This window comes from Lepisma saccharinum, chromosome 2 (assembly GCF_977018435.1).
Source record: "Lepisma saccharinum chromosome 2, izLepSacc3.1, whole genome shotgun sequence".
Taxonomy (NCBI): Eukaryota; Metazoa; Arthropoda; class Insecta; order Zygentoma; family Lepismatidae; genus Lepisma; species Lepisma saccharinum.
In genome coordinates, this window is record NC_139230.1 from 54,697,257 (window position 1) to 54,724,852 (window position 27,596).

Genomic DNA, 27,596 nt, shown 5'->3' on the forward strand with positions numbered 1-27,596 from the left:
TGGTCCACACGAAAAGCGCGCCGTATACGACGCGTGACTTGCAACAAAAGACACTAAAAGTGAATGTCCTTTAAACAAAGCAACGATCTTTGGGGGTGGGGGTGGTTTAGACAACTTTTGTGGCAGGCGGATCCACTGGGGGGGGGGGGGGGGGCGATGGGAGCGATCCCAACTGCCAGTTCTTGGATATGATATTATACCTGATATTTTTGAGACTCAAATGTTCCGACTTTTATCCCCAAATTTAAAAGGCTCGATAATATTTATAAAATAAATCAACCTTATGATCAAGATAAGCTAATCGAAACTGACACTACAGTTTAAATTTGTATTGAATCACTGTGCAATATGCTTCAAAATGAAATCGAACTGAGACCCCTTGAGGGAATAGGCTTTCGTGTTCTGTGAATATTCACTATATTTCTCATATCTGCTCATTCAGATTACATTGTGGCAATAGGAGGTCAAGAGGCATTATGATACAATAATAACCACCTATTCCAGTCCTCGACCTCTATTTTTGCAAAGGAATTCTCTATCTTCTAGAACACAAAATCAGCTTCGTTCCTGTTTACAGTATACTATGTTGTTTATATATAGCAGTGTAGTGTATGTTAGAATTGAGGTTCTGTGAGGTGAGGCATTCGAATGAAATTCGCCCCTCCCAGCTGTAACTTCTGGATCCGCCACTGGTTTGTGGCAATTTGAAAGCGCTCTGTGGATACCAAAGTCCTAAGAAAATAAAGGACAGAATTTCTCTCCTCCACAAATTGATTGAGCTGGTTTATTTTATTTCGCTTTTGTGTCACTTTTGGCTAATCGCGAAGATGAGGATGAATTGATGATATGATTAAATTCATGAAGGGACACTCGCAAAGAAAACACATCCCCAGACCTGGATTCGCTGCGCTACCCACTCCGCCATGGAGACCGGCTTTCCTTCACAGAGATAAGTACTTCATAATAATATTAATGTAGAATATAATATTGTAATTCTCATCCAGGAACAGCCCTATAGTAGGGGGGTGGGAGGATAAGGGCAGTTGATTCAGGTTCCGCAACAAACAACTTCAAATTTCCCCAGAACTTATTAGTTAATAGTTGACATTGATACTTTCTAATACACATGATTAGTTGACCAAAAATCTAGATTTTTACCCCCTAAAAAACTAATGTGAACATGAGAATGTTTTTTGACGCTTTATATAAAGAAAACTTCAAACTGCGTTTATTGTGTAATGCTGGTTATTATCAGTTCGTTACAATAATCTGTAATTAAAATTTTATAATAATAAATGAGTATTTAATGTCTTATTGTTGAAAATATTGTCTTTGCATTTACTGTAGTGTCCTAATATACTGATTGGAACAAAGAACTCCAGAAATATAACTTATATGGTGGTCGTTACCAAAGATAATGTACTCTTCCTGCGGGATTTGTAAGCAATAAGTTCTTCTCAATAAGGGGACCCCCACGGACAGGGTGCAGAGCTGTGGTGCAACGCCCTTGTCACTTGGTGTCCAGGTTCGAGCCTGGGTGAGTGACTGTTGAAATAGCCATTTCCATAAGATAAATTATTTTCCTGTATTTGTACATATTGCCAATGGACACGAGAACTTGCGAAAAATAACATTTTTTAAAAATAATCCAGATAGTTAATAAACAAGCGTGAATGTGAAGATATGAAGGACGTATCATCCAAAATACAATAAGTAACTTCATTTTTTTTAACTAGTCGTTGAATGCAGGGTCTTGTACTACTAATAAAACTGTATCTTAGATAGTGGTAAGCAGGAATAATGCTGTTTTCTTTTCCTTCTCACTGGCAGGCAAACACGTCATTTGAGGTATTACATATATCGATTGCCTTCGACTGTTGACTAGAACAATAGAAAACCAGATTTTTTTAAAGGAAGATCGGCCGTTGGTATAAAATTTATTATTACGTATTATGATTATTTTGATTGATTGATTTGCTTTATTTTACTTCGCTTTTGTGCCACTTTGGCTGAAACCGAGCACAATTTAAAATGAAGACAAGACCGAGAGTGACAGCCGTCTGTATAATCGAGACTTATACTGTCCGAAAGCCTTGTATTGTTCAAGGATTTGGTAAATCGTAGTGTAAATTATTTTTTGAATTCGTTATAATCAAAATTTCTATAATATGCAACTTGATTTACTTTTTATTTAAAGATGTTTAATTTTCTAAAACTTTCGTTTTTAAGTTATATTACTAAATGTCTTTGAACATTTCTTATATATTTATTATTGAGATAATCTAAACGGGACCGAGGCTTTTCCTTCGGGAAAGAAAGAGCAACGAGAACGAGTCTGCTTACAGCGACGTCTGGCGAAGAACGAAAGGTTCCTTCATTCACGACTCTCGTCTCAGTTTGTAACCTAAATTCATGTTGCACTTTTATTAATTTTTGTAAAAGTAATCCTATGTTCAATGGCATTGATTAACTTCAGTTGACCATATTTTGAGAAATCTTACGTGCCAGTATAATGCAAACTGTCTGAAATAAATGTAATAAGTTAGCCGTGACCGAGCACGTTGAATAGTAGACTCAAGGATTTTGCTACCGAATGCTTGACGGTCAATTAGTTGGCTTATGAAAAGATCCACGTATATATCCAAACCAATAATAATAATAATAATCTCTTGATTTAGTAGGTGACGTGCGCGTGGATTACAAGGAAGCAGAATTCTTTATAGGGGTGGTCAGGCCAACAATAAAATTTAAACAGTAATATTAATAACAATAATAATTATCATGCTTATGATTATTATTGTTATAAACTAATTGAAATAAACCAATTTTATTCCAAATGTATTATCATTACTATTATTATTATTATTATATCCTCCTTGGAGAGAATTTTCTTCTCGATCCACTTGATAAATGAATTTCCAGCGCAACAGTAACTTGACTGAGATGCTTATAGTCATTAAATTTTGTTATTAACTTCTATAATAATAATACCCATGGCTCTACAGCCCTCGAAGGGCCTTGACCTATCTCCCGGCTGCCAGGCTCCATCCCACAATCCTACCTAGAGCAGCGGCGTATACTCTGGGTCATCTAGGTAATCGCAGATGACCCGGCTGTATTTCTTTCTTTTTTTTTTAAAAAAAAATATATATACATTTCTTCGCAATATTCTTCCAAACCAATTTCGATGCATACATTTCTTTGCTTCCAGCGCGCCGCGAATGCTTCCAACCGTTTGCCGCTGAATGTCCGGGAACCTTTCTTCAGCCGGTGGAATGACGTTAGGGAATCTCACCCTGACGTCATTCCACCCGCTTCCTTTACAACCCTTGGCGAGAAGAGAAAGAAAAGAGGGGGGAGGAAACTCTGCTTCTCAGGCGCGGCGATTCCGTGGCCAGGGTAAGCTCCTTCTGGTGAGAGTCCACCGGTCTCAACCCCTAGAGTTTGCCTTTCCCTCCGCTGGCGACCATTGACCTCCTACAATCCTCCTCCACAATTCTCTCCCGAAGGCTATGTCGTCGCTAAACATAGAAACTGTGTTTTATGGCAGGGACATTTCTCAGGAACGGGAATCTTGGGTTCACAAATTGCCTTCTGTAAGGGAAATAGGGAAAACATACCCGGTAAAGTGCGAAGAACAGGAAAATATGAATAACATAGGCAAACCAATTCTACGCTAATTTTCACTATACATTTACTTCTGTCTTGCTGATGTCTGTTACAAAAGGAAAAAGCTTAAATATTGAAGATGAAGCAAACTAAATTAAAATTCAAAACTTAAGCAATTAATGCACCTATAAGCTGACTCCCCCCATTCTTGTATTTGCAAAAATAGTGATTGTTTCTTCTCTCTAATCTTCAAAAGCAGCGAGAGTACTTCCTTCACGGAACTGAATATTTTTTAAAGGTAAAAAAGGTAAATGCTCCCCTGTGCATAGCACCACGCCATGAAGGCGTATAGGGGGTGTGGGGGTAACGCCCCACACTTTCTTGATCCGGTCGTGAGTGGAGATGATGTGATCAGCATCACACCCCTGACCGCCTTTACCCCCCAGGGTTTCCCATGTATTCGACGCTGGGTGGGCGCCGGGGCCGCTTCCATTGTTAGAAAAGTTCCCGGATTTGAACCGGCCAGAGATCGAACCCGGGACCTTTAGCATGGTAGTCAGACGCGTCACCGATTGAGCCACCGCGGCCACACGAATATTTTTTAAAGGAAAAGATATAAATAAATTACATATATTTTAGTTTATTTAAGTTACTATTCCACCTTTTTAGATTAATAGTGATGAAGATGAACGACTAAAACATATAAGGAACAAACACATGAGGCACGTAACCAGGTGGAGGACTCGGGGAGCTGAAATCCCCTCCCCGAAATCATTCATATATCTAATTTAAAAAGTGTATAGTGGTAATTAATTTTACTTCATTTGCAGATTAAACATCTTGCATAATACGTTGTAATTATCTGAGATTTATCTTCAGAACTTCTACCCCCACTTTTTCAACTTTATGATGCGGCTGGTAATAAGGGATGAGTACCCTCCTCTCCACCCCACCCCGAAATAAATTTCTGGCTCAGGCCTGCACTGATTCGAACTTTTAAAACCTGTCATCGCAGGGAATTTGGAGCTCGGAAAGGGAATTTTTTTTATCATTCATAGGGAATTTCATTCTGAGTCCTGGAGTAAGTTGAATTTTGCACTTAAATTAATAATGAGGGTTTCTATTTCACTAGTGCATGTCTTTCATTTTATATTTCACAGTTTTTTTTATTTTGCTTTATAATACTGTCTTGTTTTATTATTTGAAATTCTACACGTATATTAAACTGCAATAATGAGAATTAATTGATTGTGGTCGCCACAATAAGACAAATATTCCCACAAAATATTCCTAAATCCCATATGGATCCTGATATAAAATGCACGGAAACATTTATTAGTTTGATGATCAAGGGTCGGAGATTACCCACTCGTTAGAACCAGCATACGCCACTGACCTAGAGGTGTGGAGATCTTCAACCAGTAATGGGGTGACGTCGAACCTCCAGCCGTTATAGGAGATATCCGTGACCGGGTTACACTACTCACTCGTAACTCGCCAATTTCCTCACGATGGTGGGTTGCCACCGGTCCTATGCACAGGCCGAGAACCCAGAGACTGAACCCAGGCGGACTCGAACCCATGCCGTCGGAGGCCAAAGCACAGCGCCTTAGACCGCACGGCCACGGACGAGGACAATTAACTTTTGTACAGTTTGTTCAAGAAAAAGCTTTCAAAGCTAGTTAGAAATTTTAATCACAGCGTTTATCAGAGGAATATAATCGTGTACCAGAAATAAAACATTGCTTCGACTTGTAATGTCATTCCCAGGGAAGACTTCAGGTTTGGTGCATTGACGCGTGACGCGCACAGCAAGGGGTTGCTCGTTACAAAGGAAAAGGAGAGAAAGTCCAGAAACGGAACTTTGGAGGATATTCACGTATGGTATTCAACACGTCGTTGCAAAATTTATTTGTTGCCACATCTATTTGAAGACAGTGGCTCAGAAAGGGAACCAGTTTGCCTCATTAAATGTAGCGTATATTTGGAAATGAAACAAGAATAACAAATTGGAACTGCGTTTATGGTATTATGTGCTCATTGAAATTAATTAGCTTAACCAAAATTTCTTTTGAATACTTAGATAAGCGGACCTATTTAGAAACTTTTATGATTTTTGTTTATGCAGCTCTAAAGATTTCAAAAATATGGATAAGCATTTTAGGTTGAACATTGACTGTGATGTAGGGGTGGGGGAAAAGTAATGAAAGTTGAATGTCTTCTGGAGTTGCGGTCCCTTGCAAGGATAAAACGCAAAGTGGGATGAAACATTTTCTATTAGACTGTTTGTTGTTGGCGTTACCGCCCTTAGGCATACCTTTTGAATAAATGCAAAAGATAGTCGTTGGTGTAGTAAACTACGAAGCAGAGGGTTTGGGTAAAGTTTGAATATGTCCTTTTCTTTGTCTCATCAGTGTTATCCTCATCGTTACAATTAAGCCATTCGTCAAATTGCAAATTGAAGTATTCGTCACATGTCATATTGGTGGCGTACGTAAGTTGTTTGGCAGAGAACTTTAAAAAAAGAATTTCAAATGCAGGAAGGATGGGAATTCTAGGAACATGACTATAACACAGGCCCGTTTATTTCGGGGGGGGGGCTCATCCTTATCACCACAGGCGTCGCCAGAAATATTTGCAGAAGGGGACAGGCCATTGATTGGTAGAAAGAATAATGACAATAATAATTATTACCAGTTTACCACGGTTATAATTATCATTTTACAATAACAACTATTATAAGTTATTGAAAATAAACCAATTTTAATCAAAATTATTTGTTATTATTATTATTATTGTGTAAATGGAGAGAGACTGCTACTCGATCCACTGTATGAGTGTATATCCAACACATTGTCCATTTTTTTTACATTTTGTACAGTTAGTGTACTGAAATTCATAGTTATTGTATTTTGTTATTATCCTTTACACATTCCGTCAGTAAAGGCTTTAAAAGTTTTGCCCAAATTTTACTCATAAAGTTTATATAGTATGACTTGTCACAAAGAAAACTATACATTTTGAGAGCTGGTGGATCCATTTATTCTTTGGATTAAATGGTAGAATATAACAATATAAACTGGTTTCTCTATTATACACTAAACATTTTTCGATCTAATGTTTAATCCTGCTAAGTAAGTAAAATTAATTACCTCTATGCACTATTTAAATTAGATATTTGTAGGATTTCGGGGCTTCAGCCCCCTTAGCCCTCCCCCTGGCTACGTGCCTCATAACAAGAAGGCATAACCCTTCTCTTATGGTCATAATCCTTTACGATAATCCCAGTGACTTCGGAAATATTAAATTTTTAATTGTGGTGGGGTCACATTTTAAACATTAAGTTTATTTTACATCTCAGCACAGAGAATTGTCTTGACGCCTCTCGTTAAATTTACTGTAAAATAGTAAGGTTAAACAAATTATTTAAGCGTTAAAAAATAATTCCAATTACATTGAGTATTCAGGATGTGTACTCCTGGTGTTATATCTGTAATCTGTGTTTTGCATAAGAGCTTCCTCCTAGCCGAAAAAAGTAATGAAATAAGAATAGGAAAAGTGTAATGCAGCCCGACAGATAAGCGTTATGAATGAACACTAGAAATACCGACTCCAAGTAACAAAATTTACTTCTCCAAGATAACATTGATAATGAAGGCACATTATATTTTCATGAGAAAATAACTACAAAGATGCAGTCATACAGGTTCGAACAACAAGAAAGAAGAAATATTGTAAACAAAAAAAACACAGTTTTTTATGCCTTAATTTGTATGCACTTGCACGATTGCATATGTCACACGTTCTTTCAGGCTATAAACATGTATTTCCTTTGTTTAAGTGAGGAAAAATCATATTTTTCTTTCGGCTTAAATTTTGTTAATTACTGACGTAAAGCAGTGAAATTGTACTTGAAAATAAGAAATGACTATTCAAATAGATTATTCCTGAAATTTACATGTAACATAGAGGTATTTATTTCGTACACTTTCTAATTATTAAAACATCACAGGGATCTTAAAACTGACAGGTTTATTCCAAGGTCCCTCGACCGCTAGTTTCCCCCACACGAACAACGTCGACGGACTTTAGGTTTTCGACCTATTTTGAAAGTATTTCACGATTTAGTCACTCGAATCAGCGCCACTTGCAGTACAGCGCCTCTGCTGAATATTTAGAGAACTGCTACAGGGTGGTAATTTGTTGGGAAAAGGGTTCAGCAGGTAGAAAAAATTGCCTCGGAGAGCCTGGCAGGGGGTCCAGGACGACAAACGTTGTCATGTCGGCAAAATTCTTTCGCTATGACAAGGCCTGTGAGTGGATTTTCAGTGGGAAAGTTTGTACATGTGGCATCACGGTGCAGCCGAAACTCACCCAAAGGGGTGTATAGGGAAGGTTTTCACGACAGATCTGCACTCACCCTAGGGTAGGGAGGAGAAACTCACTCAAAAGGGTGAGGATTCCGAGTATTCTGACCTTCGAAGCCTCCAAAGAGCGAAACTCACCCCAAACACACCTTTTTTTTTGCAGTGTACAACCCCAGTGAACACCAGGACTTGGGAGAAAGATACCGGGCGGTCGAATGTCTGAACCATGCATCCAGCTTGGTCCAGCTCAAATTACGTCACCAGTGTTGACAGCAACCAGTAGTGTCAGTAGTGTTGGCAACTGCTAAATTATTTACGCACAAATTCAAGCGAGATCTTTCACACATGTTACAAGAAAATTCAATAAACTGAAGGCTGGAAATTGGTTGCGAAAAAAATATCTAATTTGTAAAGAGCACAAGAGTAAAACGTATAATATTTTGGCATATTAATTGCTTTTATTTTGTTTATGAAACTGACTGGGCCAGTTGCGCTATATAACGCATCCCTCCCTTCCTCCCGGCATGCTATTGTACACTCAAAATCGAATGAAACGCCCCCCCTTACGGTTATGCAACCCGGAATTTTATATCATCTAGTTTCGCCAGGAATATCAGCTCGCGAGAAGCGTAGTGTTTCCAACTCTTGAATCTAGCCACAGATTCACGCGACCGGGTGGAGATCTTGCTTTCCTCTTGATTTGATTTTAACGGACAAGAAGTTTATTTTGAGAATGTCTCTGGTAATAATAACAAGTGTTATTAACATTTATGCTTGAGTTTTTTATTATTCTTTTACCACTTCCGAACGAATATGTGAAGATTTTTTTTTTCATTTTGCAATAACGCTTTCGGCATTTTTCCTTCAGAGTTATTCTTTTTGTTTTTAAATTTTTGGCGACATCTGATTTGGAAAAAGTTCCACGAAGTTTGTTTTAAGTGTAAATGCATCTGGACATACAGTGTAGAGTGGGATTCGAACAACAAATATGAGCTTCCGTCGCGAATCGAACCAGCGCTCCTTTCATTATGTTTTCTTTCCACGTTTATTACAATTTGCTTCCTTCAGCCTACTTCCGATTGTCGTATATTTCAATTCGTATTCCCGTTTTTTTTTCATTTGCATTGTTCGAGCAGTGATAACTTTCTCTCTTAATCTGGTTATTCGAATACTTTTATACTTATTTTTTTTTTTCCTTTTCTCGATTTTCCCTTCGCACTCATTACAGATTTTGGTATCGCGCTTTTCCATATTTTCAGTAATTTAATTCTTTGATTATTTTTAATTTGCCCTTAGTCCGAATCAAGAAAATATGTTGGGAAATGTTTCCCGTGTAAATCTTATTGTATGGTGGTGTAAAATTGATGCCAGCTTTTTCTTGCGATAAGGGTTTTGAAAGTGCAAGGGTCTCATTTATTAACCATGCTGGGAAGGGGAGGGGGCGGAGGGGTGCCAGAAACCTTCCAGTCGGAATATGCCTGAAACGAAAAGTATCGATCGACCAAAACGAAAAAAATCCTTGGGACGAAAAGTACCCGCGCAGATCTCCCTTCTTCCCTTCAGTTCGGGCCATAAGGAAGCATGGTCCACTCTCCCCCGCCCCTCCTCGCGGGAGTACGGTGCACAGGAGTTGTGGGTCTGCGCAGGTTGTTTTGCTTGTGGTTCCACTCTTCCATCAGCAGGTGCGTGCTGAGAAGGCTATTCTATCTGCGAGTGAGGGGGAGGGGGTGACGAGCAACACTGCCATAGCGAGTCGCTGTAAATGATTTCATTGTCTGTGCTGGGTGAAACCGGTTCTTGGTGCTCCTACACTTTTCCGATACATTTCTGCCAGCCTTTCTAGCGAAGCGAGGTCATATGTTCCAGATTCGAACTCTGGTCAGGCATGAATGTATCACTGAGTTTGTCCCGCCACAATTTTATAAATTGATAATTCATCCGTATTATCGCGATTAACTCAAGAGGCAGAAGAGTGATGTAAAATAACCGAAATAGAAATTGATGCATTTGTGCCTGGTGCTAGTGTAACGACGAAGTTAACTCTTTATAAATGATGCAATAGGTAGCCCTTGCGCTCAAATACACTTATACCTTGCCACAAAAAAAATCTAACTTATCGCTGATCTCTTACTACATTTGGAATACAGCCAAGAGCGATGTAAAGCAATGCAATTACATTGTGAATGTTTCACATCCTATAGTCTTTCTTTTTCTCGTAGCGGGGGCGGGGGTTCATTCATTACAAATATCTAGGAATGGATTTAGCAGCAATCCGTGATATATTTAAATATCATAACATGCTGCGTAGCCAGGGTTCTTGGGTCCTAGCCTCTGATAATGAGTTTTTCTTTTTCGTTTTTCCCTGAAGCATCATTCATCCTCTGTCGCCATTGGCTATATGTAAAAATTGACATAAAATTAGTAAATTTTGAAATGAAAACACAAGGATCTGCTTTTCTCATAGCTCGCCAAACATGCACATTTCTGTATGTTATGCTTTCGGCGCTATCATTATTCTTGGCAGGCAATGGAATTGAAGCAACTCTCACAACTAACGTAAACTACATATCACTCAGGCATGACAATTCTCGCGGGCAAAGTGGATTTCTTTGGCACATGGTAGCGCAATAACTATCTTCTGGCCTAGATTTAAATCCGTACTTTTTATTCCAGTTGAGTGATTGACTCACAATTTTGCCATTGAAGGTTTGGGTTGTATTTGGGTTATACGTATTGTGTTTTTGGTGCGCTAGAAAAAAGCAATCCCAAAGGTTCGCACTGAACAGAAAATTGTGTGCTTTTCCTCTCTCTCTCTCTCTCTCTTCCAACTCCGTCCCTCTCTCTCACCCCAAGTCCCCACTATTTAGGTAAACTGTTGTTAGAAACATATTTTCCGAAGAATATCCACATTGAAAATAATATTCCCCAATTGTTTTGATAGGGCATTTCTATTGCTCCGAACGAATTATCTCCGTAAGAGGACTAGGGCCTCCCCTATGGCGCAATCGTAGAGTCGTCACCTTTAATCAAGGGGTCCCGGGTTCGATACCCGGTGGAGGAACATAGTGGTTCGGAACCCACTATAAACTGTAGGTCCAGTCCCAATTAGTCTTTCTGTGCATAAAGTGGACTTAAAAAAACAACAATTCAATTCAATTATCTTATCAATATTTTTAAATCTGCATGCACCTGCTTAATTTAATAGATTATACATTTATATTCATTGCGGGCAGAAATGTGCGAGAAAACAATGCATTTCTTTCAGGGAATGCATGAGTCAATAATAATGTATATTTTACGGTATATACTTTTTTATATTGCATTGATTCAATAGTATCCTTATTTCCTAAAGCAAGCGTGAGTTTCTTTGCACACACCACGCAGGCCCTGCTTGACGTAAATCTCAGATGCAGTAACTTCACGGTTGCCTTTTGCCACCACGCTTTGGCTTTAATTCGAGCCCCGGTGGGTGCTTCGTTCGAGATCCTGCAGCAGTTTTACTCGTATCTATGCCTTGAGCATGCCACTTGCAACGGAACCAATAAAATGAAACTTTCTGCACCGGAATGGGCGTGAAACTCTACATGCACCAATGATAAGGTGTTTTCAAGAGGCATGTGCCACGTGCAGCATGTCCCTTCGGTCCGAATGTTCCTTTACGATATCATTTCATCATGCCTTACTTTCGGAATTTACAAGAGAGAAGATAGTCCGCATGTTCTTGTGCAGCGGATCTGCTGCACTACAGATTGCTACGACCCTTGGTGTGGACGATTCATGCGTCAGGCGTTGGATTCGGTGTTACGAGGAAGAAGGTGACCAAGGAATGAAGTGAAGACCCAACAAAGGCCGGCCGTGGAAGGCAACTAGGGAAAAAGATGCAGGCATTATTGAGATGAGCGAGGGCAATCCCTTCATGGCTACAACGAAGATTCGCCAAGAGTTGAAACTGGAGTGCCATGCTGCAACAGTTCGGCACCGTCGAGCGGCAAAGAATGAAGCAATGACGCATTTCCATCACGAAGCACGGATCAGTTTTCTTTACAATATTTATCAGCTCCTCAAGAATTTTGGCAGAACGTAATTTTGAGCGACAAAAAAGTATTTTCGTCTGACGAAAATGGTCAGGTTTATGTTTGGAGGCGCAACAAAACTCGCTACGGCCCCGAGAACATTTCTACCCATGCTAGGAGTGGCAGGATATCCGTGGCGGTGTTGGGATGGATCAGTTCGTCTGGAGTAGGTGGATTGGTGGAAGTGTCCTCGAGAATGAATTCGCAGGAATACATCGCAGTGCTGGAAAACCACACGCTTCCCAGCGTGCGAGAGAGACACCTTGAAGATGAGATTTCGCACGTGACTTTCGATCAAGACAACAGCAGCGTCCATACATCGAAAGCGAACACCACCTGGTTTAATCAGCACCCAGGAATTTCAAGAGTAGATTGGCCAGCGAAGTCTCCCAATCGAAAACATTTTCACGTGTTTGATGTTTGGGAGAGTTTAAGGAGAAGACCAAACATCTGCTCGTGGAATCCTTGCCTCGTCGACTAGATGCAGTGCTTGAATCCAACGGCGGGTGGACACAGTATTGAAACCCAGCACGGTTTAACCGATGTTCTTTGCTACATCCCAGAACAAAACTAATTACACACATCTCGATATGCAACTTATGTTTCCAATTCTTTTTTATTGATACCTTGGTGCTCATGGTTACTTTTTCACACACCTGCACCATTATATTATATTCTATAATATTAATATTCACATTATTGACAGATATGATTCACATAAAATTCAAATGCGCAGCACACATGCACCCATCCCTAACACTTAACTATTAGTTACATTACACCTATCACGTTGTCACAGTTCTAAATCAGTGGTGCCCAGGGGGAGGGGCATTATGGCACAGACTGTGATGGAAATTTGACTGAGTAAACAGGGAACAAGTTTAATTACGTTATCAATTAGCCATTGCTGTTATACAAATAGTAATTTGTAGATTGTCAGGGGAATTGTTACGGGTAATAAGTAATATTGGTGTGGGGGGGGGGGGCGATATCCAACTCTTACATATTAGGCCTTAGATTGATAGGGAAATTATGGTGGGCGATTAATGAAGTTAGTGGGATTTTCAGGTAGCTGGATTGATAATTATTTTGGGGGCAGGGAATCCCAACTCTTGTGTATTACTATTACGTCTTAGATTGCTTTTTTGGAGGGAGCAATATCAACAGGAAGTCTAAAATTGGCTTGGAAATTTGGTTGGGAAGATTGAGTATTAAATTTGAGGTGGAGGAGAGGTGAATGAAGTTTTGATAAAGTGTTATGTCTTAGATTGTGAAGGGACTCGAACCCGGAACATTCGGTGTCTGGATCGTTAGTCCATCACTAACTGCGCTTGGCCGCAGAGAAGGTTCTCTTTGGTGGCCAAGCGCGTTAAATGGTCCACTTCCGATACCACGAAATTTCCGCGTTCGAGTCACGGCTTCAGTATTGGTATCATGGTGTCAATTTAATCTAATCGTCACTCATCCTCATTAGCCGAAAGTGGCAGAAGAGCGACTTAAAATAACAAAGAGGTACAAAAACAACTTTAACTCTCTAGTAATTTCTGATCAATAGATGCGTATTAGCTTTGATTGTTGACTCTTTAATGATAAGCTTACGATTATTATTGTTAATATGGATTGCCATCCATCAACAGAAGGACGGACCAATCGATCATTTAATTCATGACTTTTTTTGTTATTTGTTGTCCCTTCGGATCAGCTTCGAAACATAAGGAAATGATTAGATGTCTGTCTGAAGTTAGTGACAATGGTTCTTTGATTTTCCGTCGCTCTTTCAGCCGGCGCGGGAACCACCTTTATGGCAGTGATCCTCTGTTGCCGCGTTTACCTACGAAGGAACTCGTGGCCAAACAACGAATTAGGTCTACCGCTTGGGCAAGAAGCGGCAACTTCACAAAGCCCTCTTCTCCGAAGCAGCCAGCCGGGAAACAGAATTTTGTCAAAATAACCCTTCTGCTCTGTGAATGAACACCGGTTCTAACAGCGTTTCTATACTTAATTGGACATTATCCATTGTTTTTCTTTTTGATTGACTATATATTCTATCTATATATTTCGAGACATATCAAGAGATCACCTCTTCTCTCATCTTCAGGTGATCAATTTTTGCTATGTCTGTAGTGTGATTGGAACAATGACAGTCCGTGATTTTTTCCAAATCCGGTCCGCTAAGCAACCAGTCTTAGATGCCCATTCGAAATCGACAGCTATAGAGCAAAATATGTTTGAAGTGAAGAGTCTTATTGAATGAAACATAGCTCGACTCACCCTCACATTTGAATTTTTTTAGATAACTTGCTTGCACTTCGTATAGAAAGCACCACGAGACTGAAAATTCACACTATTTGTCATGGCAAATAGACCTTATTCCAGCTTCGCTGAAAGTTCGATGTAGTTGTCAGTCATTAAGTTCAACGCTCTCTGCGCGTGTGTTGTGATGGGTTACCGTGTTCCAATTTTGTTTTAATTCCATTTCATGCTCAGAAAGGCTACCCGAAGTGGGACCTACAGTTGAAAGTGGGATCCGAACCACTAGGCAGTTGTATCTCCACCAGGAATCGAACCTGGGATTCCGTGATTATAGGGGGTTAACGCGTTCATGGCTTTACAGTTTCGTGAATTCAAGGAAGCCAAGGTGAGAAAAATGTGAAGAACTATCTTCTACACGGAGCTAACTGTGTGTATGTATGTAAAACTTTCTAGCACATCCATTTTCCTACCTTCATTTTATCATCATTACGTTGAATTTTACACCAGTGATTTTTCACTACGTTCTAGGTCACGTCACTTTGAGTCGTAAAGTATTGTCTGTAATTCAGTTTTAGTATAGTTTGTAGCCTCTCACCCAAAAATTTTTAAGGTGGGAGAAGGGAGGGGGGAAAATAGTGCGAGTTCAATTGAGAATACGAAAATAGAGCGGAATGATTATATTGCTACAATATCTTCAGGAAAGTAAAACGTAAAATTGAATTCTGCCTCTGAGTGAGCCCATGATATTGTTTATGTTTGAAGGTAATATATTAAACATGACTATCAGCATAACCGGACGCATATAATGAGATGATTTATTAGTGTTACCAGACTAAAGGTGTGGAGTGCGGCCTGTTGCCTCGTTCATTACGGAATTCCACATGTAAAAATTGATCAGCTCTTATTGCTAGTAACCATTATAGGCTTAGACCAAATTCTGGCGTTTATATTTCAATTCACTTCCTCAACAAATCCTTTCTCGATTGACTAGATTTTAAGCGGAGCGTCATTCAGTTGTTTGTGAGTGTTCTTTTTGCAGAAGCAACAGCGGCTCGCTCGCACACACAGTGCCCCGCCCACTCGACGAGACGCGTGGTCTGTGCAGTGCAGAACAATGACAGTGTTGCCTCTCTATTCGATCTTTGTATTCTCTTTTGCCTGCCACTACACACACATTTCAGACAATTCTTCCCATACAACAAATGGAAAAGCAATCAGGCAACTGTTAAATGGCTCTTTTCTAGATTTTCTATTAACACTTTCCACGGCCAAGATATGTTAACTTGGTTCTGTTTCGTATTTCCACAATTTAGCTTCGTGCAGTAGGGCTTTATATTGCAAGCTAAAAAAAACAACGTAGGCAGGTATTTTAACATTTTAATTTTCATCCGTTTCATGATTGTGTGAAAGAATATGGTGGAAAAATACACTACTTGAGACAATGTCACTAATAATAATTGGCCGCCGCTGTGCCCGAGCGTTCTAAGCCGTCGGCTTTTGATCTCGCTGCCGAAATTCCCGGGTTCGAGTCCCGGCCTGGGTATGATTGTTTATGAGTGTTCCTTCATGAATTTTATCATACACTAATCCTCATCGTTGCGACTAGCCAAAAGTAAAGTAAAAAAAGAGAAATATATTAGTAATAATAAAAATATGAATCTAGCTCCCCATGGTTCCTTTATGACTGTCCTTTTATCAATTCCATCGAGTCATCATTCATCCTCATTGTTGCGATTAGCCAATAAAAGGTAGAGAAGCTACGAAAAATAAGATGTAAAATAATAACAGAATTTTCTCCACAGAAGGAAAAATAAATGCTCCAGAAAACATGCAATACAGGAAAAGAGTGTCCTGTAATGTGAGTCTGTAAACCAAATGTAAATCACGAATGAAGAAGTTACGTGAAGGTTTCGTCTTCTACGAAGCAATACAGGCTTGGATGGCGTAGTGGTAGCGTCGACGCCTTGTAATCAAGGGGTCCCGGTGGAGGCACAAAGTGGTTCGGATCCCACTTTAAACTGTAGGTCCAGTCCCGATTAGTCATACTGTTCATTGTGGACTTAAAACACCAAATCAACAGCCAACCAACCAATACGGGGTTGGAAACACTACGGTTATAGGTTTGGAAACACTGCTCCTGTCGGGAACTACTCTACCAGGCGAAACTAGACGATATAAAATACCGGGTTGCATAACCGTAAGGGAGGCGTTTCTTTCGAATTCCCCTGTACAAAACATCGATTGCCTACTTCGTAAAACCATGCCTCGCTACTCCCTGCAACAATTATTATTATTATTATAATTATTGATATTTTGAAATAAATATGCATCCAGGTGCGAAATAAGATTTTGACTTACTTTGCCTACTAATTGTAGTGATTCAAATCTCACAGAACTTTGCTCTGCTGGTATAAATGGTATAAGAAGGGGAAAGAAAGAAAAGGGAAGTTAGCAGCACTGTCGTAACAGGAAAGGGAGGGTCATTCTCCTAAGAGGGTCATCGTGGGTGAAAGAAAGGGGAGGAGGGATTCCTTCAGTTCGCATTCCAAGGGTTGCGGCTCTTTTCTTGACCATACTGAGAAGGAAATTCTCCTTCCTATTCAGTGACTAAGGAATGAATGAATGCTTGTGCATTGCTGTAACTCAACTCCAATATTATCAAAAGTAATTGAAGAAGCAATACATTTCTCATTGCCAAATGTAAACATTTTACAATATTGGCAATTTATGAAATAAAATGTATTTCTGCTTTGAATTTTTTTAAATGACGAAACCAATGGGGGGGGTTTAATCCCCACCAACCCCCCCCCTGGGCACGCCACTGGTTGGAGTAATCATTACTCGCTACAAACATGGATGTTCTATATACAGTGAGTGTAAAAAGTGTTTGGACACTGCAGTAGTTACGTTAATAATGAATTCTCTTGGCGTTCTGGATGATTGTAGGTGAGCGGGATAAAAGTGTAATGGTTCTACCTCAAATTATTTCTTTCTTGGCACAACAACGAAATAAAAATATCAAAACATAATAAACAATCCATGAACAATTATAACAAAAATGCCACAAATTATGGGCACAGAAAGTCTTTGGACACTTAATAAAAAAACATTAAAACGATCCTCTGTGAAACACGATCAATAAACCTGGACTGCCATACACGTACCCCTGACCCATTCAACCTCTGGGCTCACAGCTGTCAGCAAGTTTCAGTACCGGCAGTAGCTCTGCCTCATTGAACACGATAGTGCAACGTGGGTTCCGGAAGGAGAGTTTTTTACCGTCGGCAAGTTATCCGGCTTCACAATCAGTGCAAATCATTAAAGGAAATATCACGCTTGTCCGGAATTCCTAAATTAACAGTGCACGTGATCATAGATCGCTTTGGCGAAAGAAAAACAGTAGAAAATAAGCCGAGGAGTGAACGACCAAGAGTGCTTTCTGTGCAAGACGAACGGTTTATTTTGCGAACTATCAAAAAATACTCCAAAACTAGTGCTCCGACGTTGCTGCAAGCCTTCAAGACCGAGGTAAGCAAGTTTCCTCCAGTACAGTTCGTAATGTATGCCGACGAAATGCCTACCACGGACGAGTGGCAAGGAAGAAATTTTGGGTTAGTGCAACAGAAAGAAGCCCCTCGAATTTGCCCTATATCTCCGCAATTACGATGCAGACTTCTGGAACAAGGCCATTCTTTCGGACGAAAGCAAATTCAACTTATTTGGGTCGGATGGTAGGCACATGGTATGGCGGCAAAGAAATACAGGGTTGGAGCCGCGAAACTTAATCCCAACTGTCAAACACGGTGGCGGTTCACTCTTAGTATTGGGTTGTATGAGTGCTGCTGGGGTCGGCAAGTTGCATTTCATAGAGGGGACGATGGTTCAGTACATGTACATTGATTTATTGAAGAATAATTTGAGCGCTAATGCGTCTCAAATAAACTTTGGTAATGATTACTTGCTTCAACAGGACAACGATCCTAAGCATACCGCCCTTAATACAAAATTGTGGCTGTTATATAACACACCAAAACAACTTCACCCCCCCCCCCCTCAATCCCCAGATCTCAACCTCATAGAAAATTTATGGAGTGTATTAGAGAAACATAAGAAAAAGGAACATATCCAACAAATCCGACCTAAAATTAGTATTGCAGGAAGAATGGAACGCCATTTCACCTCAGATTACTACAGATCTGGTAAAATCTGTACCAGACAGTCTCCAGGCAGTGATTCGTGCCAAAGAAAATCCAACAAAATATTAAATGCTTGTGTTTTTTTGCAGAAAATATGGACAAGAATGGCAAGTGTCCAAAGACTTTTTGTGTTCAAAATATGTGATATTTTCGTTATTATTGTTTATAGATGGTTTATTTTTTATATTTTGTATTTTCCTGTTGTATCAGATAAGCAAGTACCGTGCGTCCATTTCGATCTGCAGCCGAGAGATCGGGAGAAACGTGGCGGGCGGCGCTTACGGAGGTGCCGACATTTGCGGCCTGTAATGCCCGCATATTTTTATGGACATATGCAGACATTTATATAAATATTGCAAAACTAGCACTAACCTGTGTTATAAGAGTTGTTCACACACGTCTCGACACTAGTCTGTTTTCACGTAAGTGTCATACATAAAAATTCTTTGTTCTAACGTGAACCTTGCGGCTGGCATTCCAATCGTCTGACTGATACAACACACATACACACTGCAATAACACAAACAAGTAACGGCAAGTAACCAAGAATAACACTCTTAAGCAAAGTACGAAATTAACACGCTCTTGGTTTACATCTGCCTGCCACTATATTCACAGCTCTGTAGTCGCGAAGGAACAAAAAACTTGAGCTAGGAGATTTCGGATTGCAAGGAAGCTCACGAACACCATTAGCTTTTAACGGTTCGTCTGCAGCGTAATCTTGATACAGTGTTGCACATTCGAAACCTCCAAACGATCCCCATCGACACAAAACTCTTTCAAGGATATAAACTTAAGCACGACGTTACTGGTCAAAACTATGATTAAAATGTTTTACAGAGTATTATCTGTGGCTCTTAATATAATTTCTAAAGCGTATTTATTTGTGTATATAAGGGTGGAACTTGGAAGAATTACAGAAGAACTTTTGCGTGTTATAACGCAGGTTAGTGCTCGTTTTGCAAGATGTCCACAAAAATAAGCGGCCATTACAGGCCTCAAATGTCGGCATCTCCGTCAGCGCCGCCCGCCACGTTTCTCCCGATCTCTCGGCTGCAGATCGAAATGGACGCACGGTATATGAGGTACAATAATGTGGTTTTCATTCCACTCGCCTACCTGCACCCACAACCCTGAGCGGATCCCTTATTTACGTACCATCAATGGTGTCCAAACACTTTTTACACTCACTGTAGTAGTTCAATTAAATTTCCTTCCCTCAGTTGATATGATCCATATTTTTATGTGACGTCATCAGTAGAAAATATGTCACTAATGTATTTATTTTTGTAAAAGAAAGAGTAATTTCTTTGTTATTATAGTTATTATATGTAATAACGCACCTGGTTTGTAATGTTTATCTTTTGTTTAATGTTTATTGTATTTTATGCTTTGTTATAAGTAGTTTAATGTATCTTCATGTTTGCAAGAGTGCACTATACGAATTTGTATTTCTAAAGATGTATAGATGTCAGTTTTGTTGATAGTATCCTTTTGTAGATAGGGAGTGATTCATCTGTACTTTAATCTGTGTTCTCGAAAAGAGTATAAAAGCGAGGATATCGCGTAAGAAATCATCACACTTTCGCCACGGATCGTCGAAGTTTTTTAACTTAAAAAGAACTCCTCGGTGTTGTGCATACATCCTGGTATGGTAGTTCGGGGCGCAAGCTAGGCCTATGTGAACATAGGTACGCCGATAGCCATGCATTGATGATATGCACAATACTGCAACCATTCTACGTTAAATAATAAAGCTAGCCTAAAGATTAATTTGGAAATAAAAGGCTAAAGAGCAAATATTGGCTCAGTTATCATTGCATATCTCTTGGTGTGGTAGTTCGGGGCGCAAGCTAGGTCTATGTGATCATAGGCTTGCCGATAGCCACGCATTGAGTTTATGCGTTTTAGTTGAGTCAATTCATCGACAAAACGAAATCCTCGCTTTCATCTCAAGTATATTTGCATTATAATTGCAATGAATAAAGAATAAAACCTTTCAGTTTATATATACTGCAATAATGTGATTTTATTTCTCTGTGCTGTGAATATTGTCTTTGCCTAACACTATCCCTGTACCTGAGAGGAGTCTGTGTACTTCACCGAGTCTCATCGTTCACCGCTGAGTATTATTAAGTTAATATTAATAGTATAATAATACGACGCGTACGTCAAATTACCAAGAACGTGTCAAGTGGCAGCTCAACGTGTTGGCACGATTTTGTAGTGTACAAGGGCAAGACAATTGTTTAGAGTTGAGATTAATTGTGCAAGAGCACTGAACTTTCATATTTATTGAAAAGCACAGAGTTATTTTGTTTCGATATGGACAAGAAGCATTTGCGTAGCGCAAATAAAAATCTCACTTCGAGTTCAGGACTTAATGTTCCCGATTGTTGTCGGGACATTGATAAAGATAAAACCACATTTGTGTGCAAGAAATGTACAAAGCTTCTACATTTTGAATGTTGTGGCCTAGATATTCGAACTGAAAGCCACGAATCTACCGATTTGGTTTGCAAAAATTGTGAATTATTGTCTACGGATAGTTCATCTGATCCATTAAATATGTTCAAAGAATTAAAAGCAATGATTGAAGGAATTAGCAAACAACAAGTCGAAAGTATGGGAAAATTACAGGCTGATATTAGCAATGATATTAGTAAACAGTCTGAAACATTGCAGGCTGATATGTCAAAACAGTCTGAAGCACTGAAAGCTGATATCTGCAAACAGTCTGAAACATTGCAGGCTGATATGTGCAGACAGTCTGAAGCACTGAAAGCTGATATTAAACAGCAAGCTGATTCCATTACCAGCTTGAAAGCTGATATCTGCAAACAGTCTGAAACATTGCAGGCTGATATGTCAAAACAGTCTGAAGCACTGAAGGCTGATATCTGCAGACAATCTGACATATTAAAGGAAGATATCCTCAGACAATGTGCGTTGCTAAAGGATGATATCGGTAAGCAGAACGATGAATCTATAAAAGTATTAAGAGCTGAAATAGGCGAGATGGCCTGTGAGATTCAACAACTGAAGTCTGAGAACGAGGAAACTAGGGCGCGATTCTCTGAAGAAATCCGGCAGGCTAGAGAGATAGACTTTGATGACTTCCGGCGTAGCTTGGCAGCCGATGTTAATACAGCCACGGAAAGTGTTCGCATCGAGGTGGAGGATATTAACTCGAGATTCACTGGAGAGTGCAATAGGATTATTGAAAAACAGCTGACAATAGAACAGATGTTGGCCGAGGCCGAGACTGACAAAATACAGTTCCGGGCTGAGGTCCAAGAAAATATTAGTCAGATTTCAGTAGTTATGTCTCAAAGAAGGAAGGACGTTGAGGAAATAAAAACTCAAGTAGAACAACTTACGAATCAGTTAGAGACCATGCACGTTTCCCGGCAAACGGAAACAGAAACTGGATCTCGAACAGCTGGTCATCCGTCTGCAGTTGCTGAGAGTGCAGCATTGCCAACCATTAACATTGAACTAAATGAAGCGATGGACAGAACAGGTGGACAGAGAACTAGAGAAGACAAACAAGTCTGTCGCCCACGAGTTACTGCTGATTCAAGAGCTAATGAAGTGCCGTCTGCTATTCCACCTACCTTTAGCCTTTCGGGCGATGACAGAGGTTACAGAGACCGTGAATCTCGCAGGTCCCAGCACAGTCTTTATGAAGAAAGGACAAAGAGGAAACGTCTAGAAAGGAAGAAAGATCGCAGTTCCTCCTCTTCCAGCACCAGCTCTGACACTCAGTATCAAGCAAAAATCAGGAAGCGAACACGAAGGCATGGAAATTCAAGGAGCGGGCCAGATGAGTCGCCGCCAAGAACTCAGCGATCAGCAATGACTGGAACTCCAAGGATGGCAGACCTTAATTCCTTGTCGAAGTTCAAGGGAGACCTGGAAGCCCAGAATGCTGAGCAATACTTAAAAGAACTTAATATTAATTTTGATTTAATGCAGATTCCATACGAATACCGATTGGAAATTATTCCTCGGCTTTTCAAGGGCCAGGCTGAGCATTGGTTTCTAGCAAACCAGTTAGAGTTCAAGTCCTATTCTGATTTCTGCCGTCGTTTTCGCAAACAATATGCTTCAGAAGAGGCCAAAGAGAGGCAGCTGACAGCAGTGAGATCTCGCCGATACTTAAAGCAGTCCGGTATGAGCATGGAGGAATATGCCTGGTCTATTTACTCAGCCTACCGCAATCTGTCTGCCCGTTACATAGAACCTGAGATTGTGAATTTAATCATCTCCCAGCTTCCATATAGAGCTCGCAGTCTGAGTCTAGCTAATTCTCCTCAAACTGTACGGCAGCTAGCCGACTTTCTGAAAAGGTTCGAGGTGCTTGAGGAACAGGACAGTTGGAAGCCTGTGTGGAATAGGGAAGGTGCAGGCCAGGGAAATGCTCCCAGACAAAATAGAATTGGAAACCAACAACCCAGAGTCAGACAAGTTATGCAGAACCAGAGGAATGGATATTCCAATTACAACAGACGGCGTAATCCTCCGAGAAGGGATGGCAGGAACAACTACGCACGTGGGCCGCGTCGTTCCAGATCTGATCCAGAAGAACATTCCCGTGACTCTTCACATAACGCCTCTGAACCCAGTAACTTCAGAGCGACGGCGCCTCCGTTTGAACCTTCTGCTTCACGTTTGACGAACGAGCAACGTCAAAGCGTCGACATGACAAGAGACTTTTGTTGGGCACCATCGACTAGTGCTAATCCGAGTGGTATGCAGTCGGATTTAGCCAGTCGCCCAACGTGAATTCTTCGTTCCCGATCACGGTTGGGCTAAAATCTTGGACTTCTCTGGGAACAGATGACAGCGTTATAAATAGTGAAGACAATCATCTTTTTGTTGTGCTGACTCTCAATGAAGGAGAACAAAGTTTTGATAGAGCACTACAACAGGCAGTTAGAAAGGAAAATTTACCCAGGGCTCCATTAATTAAGGCAACTGTAACAGGCGTCGAGTTTATTTGTGATCTGGACACTGGCAGCGAATGTAATCTCATGAGCTACGCCATTTGGAAGAAGATTAAAGAGAAGCTGCCGTCATTGCAGTTACAAACATGTCCAGATGTTAGGCTGACTGATTTCACTGGGAGAAACAAAACTAGAGTTGTGGGATGTAGACAAGTATATCTGGAGATTGCTGGAAGAAATTTATTGGAGGACATGTTTGTCTTGAGAGGTCTCGAAGCTGACTTTATTTTGGGCTACCCATTCCTCAGGAAATATGAAGCAGGAATTGACCTACAGCGCGAGAAGTTATCCCTCACCGTAGATGGAGTTCCGGTAGAGCAGGACCTCGTGAATAATGGATCTTCGACAGGGACGTATGTAAGAAAAGTCCGTGAAGATTCCCATGTCGATCAGTGGACGGCTAGTCCTGACGACATTCTGCAGAAGGTCAATGCGAATGAGATTTTATGCAAAAGGGGTAGAAGCCAATTGAAAGAAGTCTTATTGAAGCATAGAGATGTATTTTCCGAGAGACCAGGTACTATTAAAAACTTCCAGTGTGAGATTGAACTCACCACCACAGAACCTGTGTATCGATCTCCATATCCCATACCTATAGCAAAAAGGAAACTCCTGGAGGAAGAATTAGAAAAGTGGAGACAATGGGGTGTTATAATGCCTTGTAATTCCCCTTACTTGAACCCTTTAATTGTAGTCGACAAGCCTGACGGTACAGTACGCCCATGCATTGACTTCAGAAATTTGAATAAAATTGTACGTGTTCCCCGGAATTCAGTAGAGTCCATTTCGGATGCCTTACAAAAATTTAAAGGTGCTCGTTATTTTACAAATCTGGATCTGGCTTCTGGATATTTACAGATCCCTGTAAAAACTGACTGCCAACCATGTACTGCCTTCTCCTATAAAGGACGTCAGTGGATGTTTGCTCGAATGCCTTTTGGTATCTCTAGTGCTGTGTCAATTTTCATAGCTGCCATGCATGCTGTATTTGGTCCTGAAACCGAAGAGTATCTAACTCAATATATGGATGACTTGCTGATTTTCGACAAAGAACTCTCCAAGCATCTCGAACATCTGGACGAAGTGTTGCAGCGACTCCAAGAAGTGGGGATGACTGTAAAGCTGCGAAAATGTGAATTTGTCAAAAAGGAAATTACCTACTTGGGTCACATTGTTTCTGGAGATGCTATCAAAATCCAACCAGACAAAAATTCCGCCATTAAGTTATTTCCTAAACCTAAAACTAGAAAGGATGTTCGGAAATTTCTTGGCCTCGCCAACTGGAGGCGGAAGTTCATTGAAAATTTTGCAGCTAAATCTGAACCGCTCACCAAGCTGTTAGGTAAAAATCAACGTTGGATTTGGCGAGACGAGGAAGAACAAAGTTTCCAGCTACTGAAGAATGAACTTGTAAGAGATGCTGAATTAGCACAGCCTGATTTTGAACAGGAATTCTGTATCCAATGCGATGCTTCTGGGAAAGGATTGAGTAGTATTCTTTTCCAAATGGATGGTGAAGAGAGGAAGGTCAAGCCGAAAACTGAAGGAGAACGAACGCCATTACTCCATCCATGAGTTAGAATGTTTGGCCATAATCTTTGGAGTTGAGAAGTATGCTGTTTATTTGAAAGGTAGGCCTTTCACTATCTACAGTGATCATAAAGGGTTGGTATGGTTACAAGACGCCCGTAACTGGAACAGTCGTTTGACTCGCTGGTCTCTAAAACTCCAACAGTACCAGTATAAAATAGTATACGTCTCTGGTCGCCAAAACGATCTGGCAGATATTTTATCTCGGTATCCTGCTGATGATATACCCCAGATTCAACCTGAACATAGCCAGCAGACATTCAGAATAAACTACCTGTGGGCCGAAAGAGGAGAAATAGATGACGTCGACAAGTGGAGAGAGGTACAATCTGAAGATGAATTCTGCAAAAATTTACTCCAATCTCTAAATTCTCAGGAACCTAACCTCAGATTGCATCGTTCCTATCGCATTCAAGAAGGAATTTTATTTAAGAGAGAATCAGACAATCAGTCCCTTTGGAAACTGTGTGTTCCGGTGGTAATGAAGCAACCTCTCTTGAAAGTAGTTCATGATGAAGCTGGACATTTTGGAGTATCCAAGACATTGAAGCGACTTGCAGTACGATACTTCTGGAAAGGCATGAAGGATGACGTGATACAGTACATCCGAGATTGTGAAATTTGTGCCCAGAGTAAACCAGACAAATTAGGGATACTCAAGGAGACCCTTCATATCAGTCCCAAGCCACCTCATGAGATGCTTTCTCTGGACTTGATTGGGAAGCTTCCTCGGTCTAATGGATACCAGTACATCTTGAGCCTTATTGATGTGGGTACACGTTTTGTCTCCGCATATGCTTTACGGACTGCCAGCACCACAGAAATTATAAACACGCTTCAGAGAGGATATTTTGCTCACTATCCAAACGTTACATTTACCCTAAGCGACAGAGGAGCTCAGTTTACCTCGAAGCAGTGGAAGAAATTTACCAAAAGCCGTGGTATCCATCATGTTTGCACAACAGCTTACAATCCAAAGGGGAACATGGTAGAACGAGCAAATCAAGAGATAGTCAGATTACTTCGTTTATTTTGTTATCGAGAACATCAGACTTGGTCGCGATACATATCAAAAGTTGTTTGGTTAATTAATTATTCTATTTCTGAAACAACTGGATATTCACCTGCTGAACTATTCTTCAATCATCCTATACCCAGAGAGATCCTAACTCATTTCAATTGGCCCGAACGGGAAGAAGCCCAACCGGATTGGAAGTCCAAATTATTCTTAGCCCAAGTCAGGGAGAAGAAGAAGCTGTCGAAGGATTTAAAACAGAAGGGAAACGCCAAGACAGTGACAGTTGGAGACTTCGTGATGGTTAAAAACCATTCCTTAAGCTCCTCACTAGATAGGACCATTCAAAAGTTATTTATGTTGTGGATAGGACCTTATCTAGTGGACAAAGTGGAAAATAATGTTGTGACATTGCTAATTCCAAGAACTAAAGAATTATATGATAAGGTTAACTTGGATAACCTAAAACTGGTGCGTTTTTCGGAGGATAAAAAGAAAGACTTTGTACTTTAAAACTAAGTTTCCTCCAGGTAGATAACTTCCTTTCTGAAACTTAGTTTTCGAAAGGAAGGGGCAGATGATATGATCCATATTTTTATGTGACGTCATCAGTAGAAAATATGTCACTAATGTATTTATTTTTGTAAAAGAAAGAGTAATTTCTTTGTTATTATAGTTATTATATGTAATAACGCACCTGGTTTGTAATGTTTATCTTTTGTTTAATGTTTATTGTATTTTATGCTTTGTTATAAGTAGTTTAATGTATCTTCATGTTTGCAAGAGTGCACTATACGAATTTGTATTTCTAAAGATGTATAGATGTCAGTTTTGTTGATAGTATCCTTTTGTAGATAGGGAGTGATTCATCTGTACTTTAATCTGTGTTCTCGAAAAGAGTATAAAAGCGAGGATATCGCGTAAGAAATCATCACACTTTCGCCACGGATCGTCGAAGTTTTTTAACTTAAAAAGAACTCCTCGGTGTTGTGCATACATCCTGGTATGGTAGTTCGGGGCGCAAGCTAGGCCTATGTGAACATAGGTACGCCGATAGCCATGCATTGATGATATGCACAATACTGCAACCATTCTACGTTAAATAATAAAGCTAGCCTAAAGATTAATTTGGAAATAAAAGGCTAAAGAGCAAATATTGGCTCAGTTATCATTGCATATCTCTTGGTGTGGTAGTTCGGGGCGCAAGCTAGGTCTATGTGATCATAGGCTTGCCGATAGCCACGCATTGAGTTTATGCGTTTTAGTTGAGTCAATTCATCGACAAAACGAAATCCTCGCTTTCATCTCAAGTATATTTGCATTATAATTGCAATGAATAAAGAATAAAACCTTTCAGTTTATATATACTGCAATAATGTGATTTTATTTCTCTGTGCTGTGAATATTGTCTTTGCCTAACACTATCCCTGTACCTGAGAGGAGTCTGTGTACTTCACCGAGTCTCATCGTTCACCGCTGAGTAT

General features: G+C 40.1%; 1 protein-coding gene across 2 annotated transcripts in view; it reads left to right on the top strand.

Annotated features, from left to right (window-relative positions):
• Positions 1-27,596, top strand: part of LOC145984433 (cohesin subunit SA-2-like) — a 211,787-nt gene that overhangs the window by 13,024 nt on the left and 171,167 nt on the right. The window lies entirely within an intron of this gene.